Here is a 16,332-nt window from a genome sequence, read left to right as displayed (position 1 = left end):
AAGATCGAAAAAGGACAGTGATTTATTGGTTGCCACTGTTCAGCTAGAAGGGCCACCCCGGTTGACCCATGTTTCTGTGTTTGTTCTTTAAACCTGTATGAGATAAAATTGTATCTGTCCAAGTCCTTGCTTTTCTCCCGATGTTGAAACTCTTGATCTCCATGTGCTCTTGACAGGTATTTCAGATGGACTGGGCTGGGGTAAGGACTGCATCCTTCTAAGTGATAGGGGCCCCTTTGTCTCCTATCTTTCTCTAGGCCGTGCTGATCGCTGTTGCTCCTCCCTGTGGTTGTGAAGTGGCTGGAAAAGCTGTGCTACTGTTAACCTGCAGTCCTGCACTGCATGTCGTGTTCTGAACAAGAGGTCCCAATCCAGACAGTTTATACCAGTTAGGGAGAGTTGTTTTGCTTTAGTATGCTGCCTACCACACTAAAACACTACACTTCCATTCTGGTCTTGTGGCATGTGCTTTGAGTGTTCCTGAGTCTGTCCTCCTGTGGTTTTTAAATGGATTGTTTCCATGTGCCAGGACTTGAGGGGCACATCTGATTGGTGGTGTGTGGAAAATGTTACACATTTTGCAGAAATGCAGTAGATTATACTGGGTGGACATTCTTTGTATAAAGAAGGTATATGTTCTTCCAAGTATTATAAAAGAGCCTAGATACAAAAGCAAGGAATTTCTTCCTGTATTTAACATACACTATGTGGAGCTAGCATGTAAGGATGATACAGACTGTCCTTTTGATTGATGCTACATGGCAATTTCTACATTTTAGATAGCTGAGCATAGGGAAAAATGCAAAACATTTTGTTTTGAAGGCTGTAAGGGTATTTTGTTTATATAAATGAAACAATATTTCTTTTGTAACTGTGAAACTTCCTATTAAAGGATGCATATAACTTTCAAAATAAAAAGATGCTTGTAACTGTAAATGGCTATGATATATTTGCTGCACCCCCACCCATTTAGAGGCAAAACCTATTTATGAGGCTTTATTAAGTGCAAATCCCATGGCTTCAGCACAGAAGAAACAGCTGCAGAATATAGTCTGATTTGCATATAAATTACATGATTTTTTCTCAGAAAAGGATATTGAAAAATATCTATTTCTACAGTGAAAACCTGATAGTCACACATGTTAAGGTCAGTTTGTGTAACTTTTTTTAAGCTGCTGCATGTTGATACCTGATCACACTTCCAGCTAGATTCAGGCTCTATCACTGCGTGCCCACTATGAAATTGTGAATGTCTTCTTTTGAGCTAATTAAGCTATCCTTTGTAGAAATAGATTCCAAAACATTTGTCTCATGTTTAAGTTTAAGCACTTAAAATTCCTCAGAACATTTATCAATACAAGTGGACAACTCCAAACTTGGCACTTTTCCTTACCTTCAGTACTGTGAATTTGTGATGCGAGGGAATTCCTATTGTTTGGATAAGACAGAAAAAGTTCTGCTAACTTGCTGTAGTCACTTTAATAAATGGTAGGATATAATTAAAGCAGACACAAGGATTTTGTTTTTGCTCTCCCAAATAGTTTCCTCAGGTTATCTTTTCTACTAAAGATAAGTTCATGCTTCTAAAATTTCTGCCTGACATAGGCCACTCTGACCAATTGAGGTGCTTGGCCAAACAAAAACCAAGTGTTTCAAAGCCAAAGCTATATATGCCTTTTTATCCCAGTTGTTCTAGCTCACTGCACAAATTCTCTAAAATACGATATTTTATTTCAGTAGAAGTATAACCTCTAGATTATTTTAATAATGAAGTGTCTTCAATATAGTAGTCATCTAATTGCTGAACTCAGATGTTACACTATTCAGCATGGCTTCGGCACCAATACTCGTACAGAGCTTAGGCACCAAGCAAAGCCACACTCTGCAGAACAGACCCCTGCCACTCCCAGGCAAGCTGGTAGAGCTCCCCAGATGCTTGAGGAATACCCCTGGGAAGTCAGCTAGCATGAGAGAAAACGAACACAGGGTTCTAGTCAACAACTAGCCACTTCCCTCCCCGAAAGGCTGTGACTGTGACTTTGCAATGGATTATTCATTTACTGGCAGGCTGCTGCTGCTTCTTAGATACATCCTAACATGAAAGAAAGATGTTGGAAAGCCAGGCAGTAAAGGGTTTGGGAGAGACCTGCCAAACCTTGGTTTTCAAATCCCTGCTCGGCAAAGGCCTTCCTGAGCTGAATGCCATTGCCAAAAAGGATAGGTTGTCTATTCAGAGGGATAGACATTGGCCACGGTGAATTGTCCTTAGTCTGAATGCCCCTTGACGAGAGAGGCTTGATACTGTTTACTAAAGAAAAAGTTATTTAAAGTAGCGCTGTCTAGAAAGTTGGATATGGAGGTCAGAACTTCGTTTTTAGCAATTTCTTTTGGTTTATAAAGGCTATTAATTTATCTGAATGAAAGTAAAGCAGTAGAGTTAGTTACTAGGATTCTGATTTTTTTTTGTGGTTGTGATATAATATTTTAGCTGTTGTAGTCCAGACTTGTTAGGTCCTACTGGGTGCAGGAAATAAACTTCTTTTATCCCAGAGCTCCATTCTTGTGCCTTACGTGTTATGCCTAGAGGAGGTTCTTCTGCCTAGCTAGGAATTTCTGCTCAAAGAATAGTCGTCCACCAGCTGGATCATTAACATTTTCAGTATCTCCTCAATTATAAAGATTTTGGGCTCTGAGGTCAGTTGGGTGGTTTCTAAAAATTGTACTAACAGATGTAAAAGGAGCATTCACCAAAGCATCAACACATTATCAAATCATTTTATTTCAGAAGTATGGCAGTAGAAGTGATTAAGAAAGTGTGGGCAATGAAATAGATCTGCTTCAGCTTATCTTATGATATATCACAGAGATGCAGTTCAGAGACTGGAGGCTTGCTTAGTGAGGAAACTAACCTGTATTAGGAAGATAAAGAGGTACAAGTGGATCTCTCTCACTCCCCCTCTCTCGGGTGTGATTGTCTCAGGCAACCATATTAGCAGAAGCTTAGACAGGTTCTTAGCTTCTGGAACAGATTTGCTAAAATGACAGTGCATACTGAGGATGATAGTAATAACATGAGCAGTGTGTTCTGGAAGAAAATAAAGTTGGCATCTTGGAATGGTGGAAAACTGCTTCGGATAAGGATGTGGTTCAATAGAAATTAGTCTCTGTCTATAGACTTTGTAGCAGCCAATCAGAACTGCTCTTTCAGTCAGGCAGTTAATAATATCTCAGCACTGTAGCTTAAGGGATACAATTTTCAAAATTATTGTAGTGTGGGACCGATAAATTTCAGCACAAAGAAGGCAGTATTCCATATAATTTATTTTAGATTTCCATCTAGGGTATGTTCTGACACTACACATGAAAGTCAAATTGTCCATGTAAAATGGTTTTCAGGTGATAAGTTGACCCCTGGGGTTTTAGTAAAATAATAGATTCAGAATTCTATCTGACTCTCCAATCTATAAAAGCTAGTTATCAGCTGTTTGAAGGATTTGATAAGAAGGGGAAAAAAAAAAAAGAGCTTTTGTATAGTGACATTTTTCTCATTAATGGGGACAATGTTAGAATCACAGACTCCTCCTGGATTTGATAGTAAATACTCTGCTGACATGTGTTTTGGGAGGTGGTGGTTCTGTGTCAGGAGTTTATGTGTCTAATCCTCTGTGATATGCATATGGAACAAGGAATATTTCTAATAGACATGTACAGGCCTTCAAAAGAAAGGCGTTTACTGTGCCACCATCTGGTCAACATTTTTAAATGCATTCTATCACCAGAGCCTACCTCTGCAGAAATTTTGCTGGTGAAGGACTGTCTTATGGTGTCTAGAGAAACACTAGAAGAATAACAACATAAACATTTTTCCTGCCAGCACTCTTCAGTATTTAAATGTAGTGCAAAACAAAGTAACCTGAAAAGAAACGAGGTATTACTTTAAGTTCTTGTCTGAACACTCTTACAGAACCTGCTGTACATTTTTTTCTAGTTTTGGTGTTTTACTTAATTGTATTTTCTTGAGAATACTTATAGGTAGTTCCTAGTGTACCATGTGGCTGCACTGTCAGTTTAAGCAGATCCAAAGTTGGGTAGAGGCTTTGCTGCATTTTGTTTTGGCAGATGGGTGTATCTGCACGTACATGCGTATGAAATGCAGCACTAGTAAGCAACACGGGAGAAAGGTGACAGTAAGATAGGACTAGTCATAGCAACAGTAGAAGAAGCTTGCCTAATAAAATGCTAAAAGAATGTTTATGTTTAGTGCAGTTGAGTGTCCCTTTGAATTCTGAGCAAAGAAAGTATCTCCTGCTTTTTAAAAACCACTATGCTCAAGAAAACTTGACTTTTCTATAGTCTGTGTAAATAAAAAGGATTGTCTCAAAGAAAAACCCATGTCCCTCTTCAGGTGTTCCTCATGTTAGCCACTGTCCTGGATTTTCCCTGCTTGTGTCTGTGATGAACATGTAGTTCACTGTAGTAGTACTGCCTGTTACACTCTGCTGGGACTTTTGCAGGGCATGAAGAAGGCTCCAAGGAGGGCGGCCTGTTTGCCTCCTGCATTCTGGGTTACTGGGTGAAGGGGCAGATGTCTCCTCCTCTGAGAGGAACTGAGCAGTGCTCAGGGCTGGGGACATCTGGCACCCCCAAGAGGGGTAGAGAAGGGAAATGCAGTGAGTCAAGATCTTGTTGGCAGTGTCGTGGAGGAGCTAATGGGGGACAGAGCCAAGCTTTAGAAGTGGCAGGAGAAAGGAGAGTTCCCTAGAGCAGGCTGAGTGGTCTCTGTGAAGCTCTGTGAACCATTTGCAAATTTTCAGATTGGAAGAAAGACTGGAAAGAAAGATTTACCCTGCAGTGGCACAATGGGGAGATTAATATTCAGGCTTTTCTATTTAATCTAGCTCTCCAACAGATCAGACTTCTCATGATTTAAAGAATAATTCTGTCCTGCTATTCTAGTAACACCTGCTCTTAGAAATCTAGATTCTGTGGGTGTGCTTCTCAGAAGGAAAAGCTTCTTCCTAAAGACAGTTGCTAATTCAGGGTCCCTGTGGATAGGATCAAAAAAAGCTAACTACTCTTAAACCTTGCCTTTTTCTAGTTTTGTTTGGTTGGTTTTAGCTTTACAGAGATAATTGGGTGTTGGTCCTGTAAGTGGGTAAGTTGTAACAGGTGTGGAACAGGCCTGTTCACTTACTTGAGTGAACTCCTGCTCACTCAGGTATATATGAGTTCTACTGAGGTCTGCTGGAGTGTGCTCAAAAGCAGTGTCTCTCACGTTGTTAAAGTGCTTTTCTTCTGGAAGAGCAGATCTGAGGACCAGAAGAGTTTATGAGTAACTCTGACTTCTGCTATTGACTGGATTTAATCTGCATTAATGCTTTCTGAAGGAGCTATATATTCTTCTTTAGGTTGTTTATCACTCTGAGGCTGATTTTAAAATGTGTCATCCAATTTCAAGGTTTCAGGTGTTAGCACTGAAACATTTACCTATGCATTGAGGTAATTATCAAAACGTTTGTATTTGTAGCCCCAGTTAATTGTAGGCCACACCTTTTGATTACTTGAAGCCCTGTGAGAAACTGTTTCTTTTCCTGGGGTAGAATGATGTACAGAAGGAAGTAAAATCTTTATCTGTATTTCTCTGAAGTCTTTATCTGTATTTCTCCATACCCTTTATATGTTCTGGAAGTGCTAGGCTGAGACACTGTCGGGTGCTGTAGCTGTGGAATTATTCACTGAAAAACCTGTGACTGCAGCCATAGGTAGAGCTGGTGTCAGAGATGGACACATCATGATACAGGTCTGCAAGGAGAGTCGCAGCGCTCTGGATCAGGGAAGGCACACAGAGCAGCCGCATGTCCAGCGTCAGCCTCCTCAGAGCAGCTTGCCCCGGCACACAGACAACAATCCATTCCCCCAACAGAGTAAGATTACTATGGAAGCCTCTCATAGATGTGTTTTATGAAAAAGTCCCTCCTGTAACTTTTAATGTGGGAGTGGGGCATCTGGCCTAACACTTTCAATTCAATTCATCTTGTAACTAAACAAAAAGGAGGAAAAAATACTGAACAAAGTATTGCTTTCTTCAGCAGCACAGCTTTAGAAATCATCTGTTGCTTACAGGAAGCACTGAGGCTTCTGGAGCAATATAGACATGTTACGTTAGGGACATTTCTCATCTTCATTGCCTGTGTTTTCCCCTGGACAAACTTTATGCAGATGCCATGTTTTCTACAGCTAGATAAGGTTGTGCTGACTGGACAGACATTTTTGGAAGTTAGTACTGGAACGTGCTTCTGAAGACACAGGAACCTAACCAGTAATGAAAGTACTTGTTGAGAGTGTAATTCTGTGTTAAGCATGTTCTGGCAGAAAAGCTTGTTGATGCTGCTGGCTGCTGAGCTCTGCTCCTGCCCTGTGCCACCCACCTGTTCTGCCCATCCTGTTGTTCTGTAGAGCTGTTGTATGAAATTAGTTAAAACAAATGTGTGAGTAATCTCCATTCCTCCCCCTCCCCCTTTTGAGAAGCTTGTCTCTTATCTCTTGGCAATGCTGCTATTGCTAGGAAAAAAGTGCATGCGTGCAAAGAGCAAAGCAGACTAAAATGTTATCTTTCACAGTTATATTTCACTCATCCTTAAATTGGAAAATAGCCTTTGTTTCATGTGTATGACAAGTGAACTACATAACATTAATAGAACAGAGATCCTAAATCCTGCCTGGAATTGCCATTGGCAGCTATTAATGTCTTTTCAATTGTATTTTTTATTTGCAGCTTAGTAATAACTCACCAAGATGTAGTTCTGCTTGTTAGCTTTAGAGGAGGTTGAAAGTGCTTGGGATGCTCCAAGATTTCACCCCAGCTTCACAGCCTTCACATTGCCTTGAAACTGTGCTGAGTTTTGTATCTCTAGTGAAAGAGCTGAAAAAAGAGCAGCACTGAATTTGCATTTCCAGTCGCTATGCGGATGGAATGGGAAATGAGCTCTTTGCCACCAAGTGGAATCAGTAATATAATTTCAAGTGCTGGCTAACATCTGTAAACATCTGTGCCTTTCCACAGAGTCTTGACAAGAGATTTCCGAACATGCTTCTTTGAAAAGGTCATTGAGGAATACAACCCCCAGGATGCACCGCACACTAAGTGTTTTAATACAGCTTTCACACGGGCCTCATATTGGACATGTCCCTTTCGTAACTACGCTCACAATCGCCGGCCGAGGCACGCTGAGGAATCGCCCATCTGCCTTACAAAAACTGTGCGCGGAAACGACCCATCATTTATTACGGCGACGCTGCGCGGTTCCCTTCCTGCCTACAAACGGGCGTCCCGAGCCGCTGCCGGGCCCAACGCTGCCAGACAGCCCGCTCCCTGCGCTCGGGTACAGCGCCCCTGCGCCAGCCTCACTGCGGGGGGCCGCGGCCGGGCCCGGGGGCGCCGTACCGGGGGCACATTTCAGCGTTCGTCACCCGCCGCCTTGGGCGGGCCGGCGGCGCGGGCTCTCCCCGTCCCCCCGCCCCTGGGGCCCGCGGCGGAGGCGCCGGGCCAGGCCGGGCCGGGCGCAGGCCGCTTGGCTGCGGCGGGGCCGTTGGCGCCGCGCGCCGTTTCCTTGCGCCCCCCTTTCTCGCGGCCGTCGCCATGGAGACGGGCGGGCCCGGCCTGGCGCTCGGCGGGCGGGGCCCGGGGCGGCCGGCCGGTGCGGGGCGGCAGCCATCTTCCCCGCTGCCTGCCGGCCTGTCGTCGACCCAGAGCGGGCCGTATGCCTCAGTCCCGCTGTTGGGTTAAATTAACCGATGGCACTCGCGTGTTACCGTGCCTGCCACCTTGGTGTTAGTAGCATCGGGTGCAAGGTGAGTTTGAGGTATTGCAAAGCTTATGTTGTAACCGAACCATGGTGTATTTCACTGTATTTATCCTAAGACCTCTCAAGTTGCAGTATGAGATGGCAGAGCTCTCAGTGGGAAGGGGTGCCACAGAGACTTGCTGGCAGGGACCCTGAGCCACCACGGCTGCTTCCCAGGCCTCTGAGTGATCTGCTGGCTGGGCACGCATATGGCCTTAGGCAGCTTTTTCTGGACTTAAAAGAAGTGGCCCTAAATACCGGAAAAGACACCATCCCACCAATTCCATCACAGAGGTCTGTGAGAGGTCAGTTGGGAATCGGTTAATGCAGGTGGCAGTTTACTTGAGATGGCTTTTAGCCCTTCTGATACATTCAGCAACTGCTGCCCAAGTCAGACATAGTGCTAGGGCAACTCGTACAAAAATGCAATTTAAAAGCAAAGGTGCTGACTATCGTATAGCACTGGCAAGAGCTGTAATTTTAAATGGGGAAAAGTCTAAGTAGCAAGATGGCCACTTACTGTGGGCTTCAAATGTGTTTTAACAAAACAGATTAAATCATTAAACAAGGGACTGACATGCTGCAGAGGGAAGGTTAACATACCATCCCCTCGGGGTTTTTCCAGCCGAGGGAATCGTGTGACCCACCTCGGAGCTGGAGTTCCCTGATGACTTTTTTGCTTTGTCATTCTCACCGATCCGGTGCAAACTCAGCCAGCCAGGAGGGGAGGGCCACCATTTTGTCACCTCCTTTTCCAGCCGCTGCATTACGCTCACGCTGCTGCATAGAGCTGTCTTCGTCTGTGTTTCCTTTCTGCAGAGCCCATCTGTGTGTCTGCCTACCTCCAGCAGCCGATCATCCTTTATTATGTGGAAAAGCAGAGAAGGAAAAGTGCTTTTTCTTTAATGCAGAAATAGGTTATGGGATTTTTTTTTTTTTTCAGTCTCAGAATTGATTTTCTCCTGAAAAGGAAACTGCATGCCCAAAGCAGCTGTTGGGCTGACCTCCCTTCCCTACATGCGTGGCCCCAGTTGCATGCCGCTGGGGGGAAGGGAGAAGTGGTAAGACTTTGCTCTGCTCTGCTCTGCTCTGCTCTGTCCTGTCCTGTCCTGACCTTGCCGCGTTTGGCTCTGCAGCTGGGGGCCGAGTGGCCAGTGGTGACTCAGCCTGGGGAAGGCTTGGGTGCGCCTGCAGTTGCAGGGGGCTGCACACAGACCCTTCCCTACAGGAGAGCTGTGTCAGCACATGGACTGGTATCTATCTTCACATTCCCTTTCAGAGTTCATAAGATGTTAACTTTCAAAAGGGAGGTCCCCCTTGTGTATTTATGTCAGTGATATTGGGTTTTAAACTATTCATGCATGAAAAATGACTGTAGGAACTGTATACTCCCATGTGTGAATAATGACTACATGGGAACACAGATTACAGCAGTTTTGCACCGAGACTGCTGCAGTTTACATGCTCTCTTTGGGAACGTTATGAAACGTTTTTAAATGCTGGTACATGTTAATGCATTGATTTCAATCAGTCTTTTTTTGTCCCTTTTGGATTTGTTCAGCTTAACAGCTAGCGTGTCTCGTGTTTGCTCTAAGATATGCCTAGCAAATTAGGCAAATTAAAAAATGCATGCAAAAATATGGCGCTATGCACATGTATCAGGTTTGTTATTTATTAATAGACTCCAATTTCCATATGATAGCCTACTTTTTTTTTTTTTACTTTGGCTCAATGGATAGTTTATGCCAATTACATGTAGTTTAACGGCTTTGAAATCTGTTTTTCTTTTTCTTATGCGTAAAGACATGGATTCTGTTTCAGGTTTTAATTAAACTCTACAGTGACTTTAAAGATTCTATTGTCCTTTTCATTTAAATAGGATTTTTGTTAGATCTTTAACAAGACCTCAGTGGGGTAATAAATCTAAGCAATTGTCCTTATTAGGAGTAGATTATCCTCAAGAGATGGAAAGTCACAGAAGTAACTAAAACCATTTGTAGAGACTGAACTAAGGCTTTTTCTTCCTAAACATTAAACAGACTTGTGAATGACTTGCTTGGGCGCTCAAATTAAATTAAATGATATTTTGTTTATTTTTCACATTTTCAGTGTAGGCTATTTGCATTCACTTAAACCTTGAGTTTCATTGAGCAAAATTCACTCCTGGGTAAGGATCCTTACTTTCACTATACAAGCTGTAAATGAAACTCAGTATATCCTGCAATTTCTTTTGTTAGTAACCTGTGCAACACTTGTAATTTATAGGACCCACTGACCTAGTGAGTGTATTCTTAATTCATCGTGTTTGCCACAGTAGGTGAGTCCTGGCGGAAGAATTAGTCTTGCGTTTGTCCCACACCCCAGCCAAGCAGAAGAACTGCAGAATATGTAGCAGCGTGCAGCTTGTCCAAAGATCTTAGATACTGGACTAAAAACACAAGTTCTTAGAGAAAACTTGCCACAAAACCAACAGTTCTGCCTAAGTTTGGCCTTCCCTTGTTTACGTACTGCTAGGAGGTGAAAGGGGATTTGACTCTAATGGTTCTTTTTGTTTCAGCTGTTTGCTTCATCTGAGGGTATTCTCCATTCTGTAGGTGCTCAGGCCTTGCTTTGTTCCCAGTTTTAATCATAGGATGGCTTCTGATGGGACATGGCCTCCTTTACACACACAGTCAAATCCTGGATTTCTGCCATATGTTTAATTCCCAACTTTGTTTTACACATTGTAATGCTATTTTAAGCATCCAGTTATTTGTAAGCTCCGTTTTGTGGTGCCAGATTTGAGACACTCATTTCTAGGACTTAATTCTACCCAGAAACCAACAGGCGAAAGCAGAGATGTTGCTCAGGGACATCCTCACAGTAAGATGTGTTGTGAGACAGGCGGGTTTTTTTCACCGGCTTCTGTTCCTGCGCTGACTGAGCTGCTGCCCTCTGCAGAGCACGCTGCAGGAATGTGAGCACGCTGGACTCCAGGGACACAGCTGCACGTGACCCACCCATGTCCGCCTCCACCGGGAAGGAGCCCACAGCCCAGCTCAGCAGATGAAGACAAACCCTTCTTGGTTGCTGCAGCTGCACCAGCTCTCAGCCACCAGGTATTTAATGTCTTGAAGCTCTCCTGTCCGTGGGCTTCTCTCTCCCTGTCCTGTAGGCCGGCGTCTCTGTAGAGCCAAGTGCTGCCAGCCTCCAGTCTGCTTCTGCTCCCCACATGGTACTCTGCTATGTTTCTCTATTAAGAGACTTCATGTCAACCCTTCTTGTCTTCTAAGTAACACTGTAGTGATACTTTGGGGCAGAACAAATTATAGTAGAAGAACATAGCTCATAAATATTAATTTCTAATTAGACATTTGCTGCATATTCTAGGCAAAATTGCAGATTTTGAGCCTTCATCTCCTGCCTCCCATATCACTCGAATGGCAAAGATTTTGGCATGGTGAGTCACAGAGGGAGGTGGAAAACCTGGTGCAAAGTGAGATAACGTAGTTCTTCAGTATCATGGCTTTTCTGTGCCCTGACAGGAAACTTCGAAAAATGGAAGGTACTGACAGCAGATAAGTCACCTGGTTGCTGCCCTGCTTTTGGCGTAAAGCCAGGCGAAAGTGCGTGGAGGAAATGCACACCCTGGCTTTTAGGCTCGGATTGCAACTCTTCCTCCTAATGCAATGCACATTCATGGAGTGGCAAACCTAGGCTGAGTCCTGCTGCTGATTTAACTTTTAATATGACTCAATGTACAAGATTATGAAGCGGCTAAGAGTGCTCAGCCTTTGGGACAGATTCTGGGGGAATTAAGAGATTATCTATCCTGTATTGTGTGGCAATTAGACCTAATCTAGGCAATGCTGTATCTCAGACAAAATCCATGAGGCATAGTTTTGCTCTGGATGCTCATCAGGATGTGGGATTTTCCCTCTGTTTTCTCCAGCAGCAGAGCCAGGAGCTCATCTGTTCTTGGCTCTGCAAGATGAGGTTGAGAGGACCCAGCTCTGCACCTTGCCAAGAGATATGCCTCTTCTCTTCCTTCTTCCCTCCACCCCTGTTTCTGGGGATGTATGCTGTACTCATAGGCAAGTGCTGGGGCTCTGTGCCTGCAATATAAAGGTGACAATGTGTATACAAGAAACACAGGGCTAGCTAAATGGTGGAGTTCCACTTCTTGCTGATGTGCATGATCTGACAATTAAAAGGGTTTGCCTTCTTGCCTTGCACTGTGAAGGAATGTGTGTTGCTTTCCAATGCCAAGTATATATCACAGCATCAAATGTGGCTAGATGCTATTTGCACATTGGCCACATGGCCACAACCAGCTTCTCCCCTGTTCGCAGCAACCTCCCCCGGAGGGGGCACAGGCTGCTCAAGAAGGTCAAGGAGGTACCTGTGCATCACAGGCATGAAAAGCTGCCCTCTTTCTGCCCTGAGGCACAAACCTGCTTTCACTCTGTGAAGCAGAGCAGAAAAGCTGGAGTCCAACAGTGGTAGGTATCCTTGAGTATCTGCAAGATGACGATGGCATGTGGGTATAAGAAATCCAGTTTGCTTCTCAACATGGGTAGGTAAGGTTTGGGTGGGAAAGTAATGGGAATGCTAAATGATTGCTGCTAACACTAAGATGACAGCAAATCTCCTCTATATTAATGTTCAGCTTTTGAGACTAGATTGAATTTTACTTTATTAAAGAAGGTGGGAAGCCTAGAAGTAGCTCTTTAACCTTCAACTGGAAAATACAATTTTGAAATCTATTATTAGGAATGCAATAATCAAGCACAGTAATATCTGATGTTAAACCTACTTTGAATGTTATTCAAAGTACTTCTCAGATGGAAACAAAAGTTGATAGGGTGGTGTCAGGTTCACTTGGACATGTGCTTTGCTTATGCAGTTGCCCACACAAGGAAGAGAGGTTGATCAGTATGTATTTTCTGGCTATATGATTGATTGGGAACTATCAAAGGCTAAAAAGTCATCATGTGATTCACAAATACTTCTATTTGCTGTTTATTCCAACAAAAGGCTGTTGGAACTGTATCAATGTTAATTTATAATCACAGCTCTGCCCATGAGGACTTCACCATGATGGGTACCGAGTGTCCCACATCTTCAGGAATCTTCAGCGTTAGAGAGAAAAGACCTGTTAGTCAGTCTCTGCCCCCCTACTGCTGAACTGTTGCTCTTGGCACATTTTTGGTCTCCCCTGGTCAATCTGCACCTGATACCATGTATACATGTGTCCTATTGTTCCCCACACTGTAATGCTCTCTTGTTTTTCCCAAATGTTGTCACATTTCCTTTCTCCTTCCCATGTTTTTCATCTCTCTTTGCCCATTTGTATAATGCATCTGCTCTCTCTGTTGTTTTCAGCTTCTAATTTAATGCCATTGGTGAATTTCTCAGTCTCTCTGCAGATCATTAAAAGGAGGCTATGTGGGACTGCTTGTAAAAGAAAATGCTGCATTCCCAAGATAGGTTACAGACTGGTGTGTGTCAGTACTCTTTGTTTTGGAACTTTTAGCTTTGTTTAGTTCTTTCACAGATGCAAAATGATCTCTTGATCTCTTGTTTACCACTTCAGCATGAAAATACAAGGAACACAAATTCAAAAGTTGCAGGACTTGAAAGGACCTGTGCAGCCCTAGGGAAAGGGCAGTTTGCCATGTAAGCAAAACAAAAAAACAAACGAACAAAATCCCAGCCCAGCCACAAAACCAGTCTGTCCCCAGCCTGTGGGCAGGTGAGGGAAGCCCTTTCCTCCTTCCCGCTCTCTGTACAGTCTGTTTTAACACACCATCGTGCTCAGTGGCTGGAGAGTTGGCAGTGTGTGCCTGAAGTACCATCACATAGTGAAAGGCCGAGCTGGCACACCTGTGGTGTAAGGTGAGAGGAGTTCTGCTCTTTGTTGCTGTTTTGGTGCTGCTCCTGCGAGAAGCCAGGGGTCACGTGGTTGCTTTAATCCAGCAAAAATCTCTGCGGCTAATGCTGCCAAAAGGAGCATTTGTGTGCTGTGGTGGGTGGCAGAGTTGGATGAGGGAACAAAGCCAACTGCGAGCTACCGCGTTGCCTCATCGGGTCGGCCTGAATGCTGGTATTGACACAAAGGAGGGGGTTGTTGGCATGGGAGGGGAAGATGGGCTTACACAGGCTGAGCAATGTCACCACAGGATCAGTGGAGAGTGAGGCTCTTGGTGCATGAATCTCTCCCTGGTCACTGGTTTTAGGATGTGGATGGCACTGCTGTGCCAGCCTGTGAGGGCTGCACATGTCAGGTGATGCCCAGGGTAAATCTGTCCCCAGGCATTAAAGCAGTGTTGGACTGACAGACCCATCCCTTCATTTTCTTGTGCTCCCTGCTGGAGTTTTTCACTAGGAAAACTCTCATTCTCAGCCCTGTGTTAGGCCAGGGGAGATGGTCTCGTAGTTGCGCCTCTGACTGGGTTAAAGGATGGCCTTGGGTAGCAGCAATATTTCTGAAAGCGCCCTGCAGGCTGCATCACCTGGCACAGACTCCCTTCGCCCTTGGTCCTCCTTGGCTGCAGTGGAGGAGGCAGCGTAGCATTGCCCGGATGGTAGTTTTAACTCTTTGTGACCTAAAATTCAGGCAGTATCCAAGCAACACAGCAGTAAGTAAACCAGTAGCCCCTTTGTAGAGTCACATCTTTCATGTTGCCCCTGCTACTAGTGTTAATAATGTTGTGTGCAACTCCCCAAGCACAGATTGGGAATTAGGTAGTGTAAAGCGTGCCTCAGGGGGCTGGTAGCAGCAGTGTTTGAGGTTGGATATAATACCCACTGGTGCTGGATGAACTTGCTGTCAGGTAACTCTATATAGATAATGTTTAGCCTCGGTCAACAGCAGGGCTGTAAACTGAAACAAATAGCTCAGTCCTGATTACTTTTTCTAGAGGGGATGATGCAGAAGGAAATTGAATTAAAAATTAACTTTTAAATGAGCTCAAGGCTTTCTACCAACCACTTAGAACTTTAAAACATCTGATATTAACAGAAGAACCTATTTAAAATTATGGTAAACTGCCATCTGCTGGTAAAAAAGTAATGCATGTAATAAACAAGCAGACTTTCAAAGTGATAAACAATTCTTTTGTATGTGACATGCAATAATAAATATATACATGACATGGAAGCTGCATATATTTATTTTACTGTTTTTTATCTCCATTTGCATTTTCATATAGAATATGCTAAACAGATGCCTATAATATAACTAACTTTAACGACAAGCGCAGAAAACCAAAGACAATAAGAATAAAGAATGAGCACTAATAAAAGCAGATGAGCGATCAGGATGGTGACAGCCTCCAAATGTGTCCCATTTACATTGCTAATAATGAATCACAAGCACTTCCTTTTTTGATCCCCCCCATAGACCCTCGCGTATGACCAGAATTGTAGCACTGAGAAACATTTCCTGGCTGCTTCAATTTGATTTTTTTGTGCGTGTGGTTCCTTAGTCAAGCTTGTAAATAGGAACTTGGTTTTTAATTGTTCCTGATTTAAGTAGGTCATCTTCACCAATACACAAATCTCTTGTCTTCTTGTAAGCCAGGTCAGCTATTGAAAGGATATGGAAAATACTTATTACACAAATATGACCAGAGAAAATAATTTAACAAAGGACCACTCCCAAATTATATGGCATTACACAACCAGTTTCCATAAATCACAAGTATGAGTGCACTACAGGGGAGAGACTATCAGATCTCATGTTTGTATAGTGCTTAGCAAGTAGGTGTGCTGAGCATGACTGGGTCCCTAAGGTGTTGCTGCACTATAAATAGTGGTATTAGCGTGAATTACCTCCAATGCAAACATCAGGCCGCTTGCTTTTTTCATATGCATGCAGTTTTCTTTTACGATTGTGGTTATTCCAAACATAGCCCATTGTTTAACTGATCTTGTCATAGGAAATGTTTAAAACGGGCAAAAAAAAAAATAGGTCAGTTCTTCCTTTGAAATCAGAGAGAAGTGTGTATTTGTAATATTCCCCAGATTTATGTCCGTGGAGCAGGTTTGGCAGGTATGAGAGGAAGTTAAAGATTTATTTTTGGTGCTATATACCAGATGTCATACCTGCTCTTCTGAGACAGTTGCTTTTATCTCCAGCAGTACCTGCTCTAGTAGCAATGAAAAAAGTGACTTGAATCCCATTTAAAGCATGTAGTGTGCACTGTTCGCATGCCACTAAGGAAAGGGAAGGCTTGTTTGGGAGACTCCAGGCAGAGTCTCTATGCGTCATCATAAAGCAAACATGTTTGCATCCCTCTCAGCAGTGTTTTTGCCTCTTTGAACAAGTGATGAATTAACGTGCCCAAATCCAGGGCTTGCAACTCCAGCACTGGCTGAAGGTCTACAAAGACATCCAGTTTGAAGCGCCATTGTATTTATGGGGTCTCCGCACGTGGCTCATTTTATAACATACAGGTGGTTCTTTGTAAAGGACCATTTCTGGGGAATCTGTGGTGCTGTGTGT

At 43.6% G+C, this 16,332-nt stretch overlaps 1 protein-coding gene across 1 annotated transcript in view; it reads left to right on the top strand.

The window, feature by feature from the left end:
- Positions 1-7,722: 7,722 nt before the first annotated feature.
- Positions 7,723-16,332, top strand: part of ZNF644 (zinc finger protein 644) — an 84,342-nt gene continuing 75,732 nt past the window's right edge. The window contains exons 1-2 of the mRNA XM_075156261.1: positions 7,723-7,851; positions 10,785-10,942. The gene's annotated coding sequence lies outside the window, so the exon portion shown is untranslated. The remainder of the gene's footprint in view (positions 7,852-10,784; positions 10,943-16,332) is intronic.

This window comes from Calonectris borealis, chromosome 8, assembly GCF_964195595.1.
Source record: "Calonectris borealis chromosome 8, bCalBor7.hap1.2, whole genome shotgun sequence".
NCBI lineage: Eukaryota > Metazoa > Chordata > Aves > Procellariiformes > Procellariidae > Calonectris > Calonectris borealis.
The sequence above is the reverse complement of the archived record's forward strand: the minus strand, read 5'-3'. Positions and strand labels throughout refer to the sequence as shown.